At 45.6% G+C, this 3,509-nt stretch overlaps 1 protein-coding gene across 1 annotated transcript in view; it reads right to left on the minus strand.

The window, feature by feature from the left end:
• Positions 1 to 1,035, minus strand: part of LOC106721877 — a 42,179-nt gene extending 41,144 nt beyond the window's left edge. Inside the window, exon 1 of the mRNA XM_014517280.2 lies at positions 887 to 1,035. The gene's annotated coding sequence lies outside the window, so the exon portion shown is untranslated. The remainder of the gene's footprint in view (positions 1 to 886) is intronic.
• Between the last annotated feature and the right edge of the window lie 2,474 nt (positions 1,036 to 3,509).

Raw genomic sequence — 3,509 nt, forward strand, 5'->3', positions numbered from 1 at the left:
CGAGTGCTGCCAGTGCCCTACAGACCCAACCTGTCCCCCGTGCCCCTAATTTGCAGCCCCTTGCCCTCCTCCCAGCCGGTGCCCCTTAGTCCCAACCCAAAGACCCCTGCCATGCCCCAAGCCCTGCTGGTCCCCCTCACTCCCAACACAAACACCTCTGCACCCAGCCCTGCTGCCCAGCCAGCTCCCACATTATGCATGCACCAGCCCTCCTCCTCCTCATTGCCAGAGCCCACACAGGGAGCACATGACCCACAACAGCCAATCACCTTGCCTGCTGCTCCAAGCCCCAAATAGCCAGCCCAGGAGAACAGAAAACCCAGACCTTTGCTCTTATTTAAAAACCCACTCATACACAGCACAGGGGTCCCAAAAAAAAGAGGACAACTCTGGGAAAACCCAGACATATAGTAATCCTATAATCGTGTGGCTCCAAATCCTCTCCTACACCATGCCTCACAGGTGTTACTATTGTGTTGTTCCTTCTGTTGTGGCTTCAGCCTCCACCCCTTTGATCTAGCAATGCCTTTTAGCTTAGAACCACTGTGTCAGACCTGGCCTTAAGGCACTAGCTTCAATCTATCCCTTCTGGTCACTGGGTCCCTCTGTCTGCACCCCTCCCAGGCACTAGACCCCTGCGTGTTCTACAGCCTTGCATTCCACCCTTCTGGACTCAACGATAGCTCAAGCCTTGAGCCTGCCCCTGGCAAGGCTCAAAGTGATCAAATGCCTCTCAGGCAGTAACAGGACCTCCATAAGCCACCCCTTACAGTCCCAACCCAAACCACCAGTGTAAATGCAACATAAACATAAATCCCTGGGCTACAACATAAACATAAAGGGATAACAGCCCTCTGTCCCTTTAAGAGTATAAGCCTTCACTTACTAATATAGCATATCTCCCAGCCTGGGCTCCTTGTGAGCTCTTGGAGCCTCACTGTTCCTACAGGCAGCAAAGCAGTAGGCTTAACATTCCTGGGTGGCTCTCCTGAACAGGAATACATTCTCCTATAACTGCCAGGGAGAAACTCCCTTTGTCAGCCCCAGCCTCAGACTTATATGCTCCCAGGGTCCTGCCTACCTGGGGTCAGCTGACTGCCTGCAGGTGCCTCCTAATTGCTCCATTAGTCTGTTGCCTCCGCAGCCTGCAGTTACTACATTCTCCCTAGCCCATAGTGCTCCCTGGCTGGGCTGCTTTTATCTTAAAGTAACAGGGAGCTCCAGGCTCTCTGTTACATCCACCCACATCCTACACCCACATCCTATCCACATCCACCCACATCCACATCCACCCACATCTCTATCTCTGCTGAAAAATATCCCAGGAATACTGCCTTAATTTGTATTTGCACTACCCAGACTTCTCATTAAATCATTTAGTCGTAAGTAACGATTATGCCTCATGTAAGAGCATTAAAGAGTGAAACCCATAGGGAAATAGATGCATATTCTTCTCAAATCAGTTTGCTGGAAGTCAAAAGATTCACCCCAGATCTCTGAATAGGTGACTGGAGAAAACAAGTAGCAAAACAAAAAAATCTGAAAACACATTCCAGATAGGGCTAATGTTTTATTAATCACTTCTGAGTTTGACAGACTAGGAGTGCATCTACACGAGACATTTACTGCAAAGCTTCCTAATTAGCTTCACAGTAAAGTCTCAGCATGTTGAGCCAAGCTGGAGCAGCCCCGGGCTGGCAGGCTGGTCCCCAGTGCCCTACCAGTCTGGGGCTGCTCTGACCTGGCACAACATGCTATGTGCTTGTTCAAATGTGGTCCCCACCGCTTATTGCTCTGTGCTAATAGCACAAGTAGATGCACTCAGGGAGTGATATTTTTTTCCAACTAAGCCACTGCACCTGCTTTAAGTGTTCTACTGTATGTGACTGCATGGGATTAACTCTGACAGCCGTGGGAACCAGCCTGATTACAATGACTGCTCACACATTACTATAGCTTGTGCTTACATGGTATAATACTTAGATTTGTTGAATATCTGGTCTTGGATACAAAACAGTTTCACCCTCAGGCTGATTACATAGGTGTAAATAAGGGGTAGACAAGTCTACTCCAGTGTAAGTTCCCCTACTTTAGTGTAAGTTCCTTAACATAGATTTAAGTTTACCCTGGGAAAAATTTATAGTAAAAAGACAGTTGTGTAAATTACTCCAGAGAAGGGATTATATATATCCACTTTCATCTCCAAGGTAGAAGTTTGCTTCTACCCTGCCAGGCAAGCAGGCCATTACATACTTCTCTGCCACCTAGTGAGAATGTTCTGTAGTTGCACCTATTGCAAAAAGTTATTTCTTGAGTCCTATTAAAATGTATGTGATGTATACAACTGACATAAATTATACTGGTATAAATGTGTTTGTGTGTCAACACTTTCTGAATAGAAAATGTGTGTATTGAGGGGGCTGCAGTGCAGGGTGCAGCCTAACATCATTTTTCCTACCTTGCTGTTCTATGCATTTGAGCATCAGTGGCTGTAGAGCCATATTTTAAGTTAAGGCTTATTAGGTTTATCAGTAATCCTGTATTAATCAAGTAAGTGGTATAAGTAAGTGGGTGAGGGAGAAAGAAAAATGTGTTGTTATTACAATGTTAGCATTTGAGGTATTTTATGGATTAAAAGTAGAAAATTCAAAGCAGTAGATTTTGGAGTGACAGTAACTCTGCTTTCTTTCACTGTTTGTACCACCACTATTTTAATCAGCACTATTTAAATGCTTATATAATATATTCTATGTGTAAACTCATATGTACTGTGGTTACTATGGGTATCATATTTTATATTCTCTGTATAAAAACATATGCAGAGAGGTTATAAAGCTCAAGCCAAGCCCAGGATACTTAGAAGTGTGGTATCCAGAAGGAGTACCAGTTCACAATAGATTGGTGTTTGTCCAGAATGTTACCTGAACAGCTGTACTTAAGGCATGGTCAGGGTTGAGATATCATAGAATCATAGAAAATTAGGGTTGGAAGGGCCCTCAGGTGGGCATCTAATACAACCCCCTGCTCAAAGCAGGACTATCCCCAACTAGATCATTCCAGCAAGGGCTTTGTCAAGCCAGGCCTTAAAAACCTCCAAGGATGGAGATTCCACCAGCTCTCTAGGTAACCTGTTCCAGTGCTTCACCACCTGTTACGTCTCAGCTCTGTATTCTTGGGCAATCGGGGCACAGGATGCAGTCTGTCTGACTCACAAAGGACTCACCCCCCGCCTCCCCTCCTCTACCTAAACAAAACTGATTAAGATGCAGTGAAAGACGCACCTAAGACCCTCACCAGATAAGGGTGACAAGAGTGAATCAACTGCCCTAGGTCTCATTTACATGAGAGATGGAAAACAGAAAGCCTGAAGCAGAGACTGCAGTGAATTCTGGGACCAGAGAAGCAGGAGAGCGCTGCATGATGGGGAATCTGTGCTTCCAATGTTAATCAACCCATGTTCACACACACACACACCTCAGCATTTATCAGACCAGTTCTAATCTGGATTT

Source organism: Alligator sinensis, unplaced genomic scaffold (genome assembly GCF_000455745.1).
Source record: "Alligator sinensis unplaced genomic scaffold, ASM45574v1 scaffold392_1, whole genome shotgun sequence".
Taxonomy (NCBI): domain Eukaryota; kingdom Metazoa; phylum Chordata; order Crocodylia; family Alligatoridae; genus Alligator; species Alligator sinensis.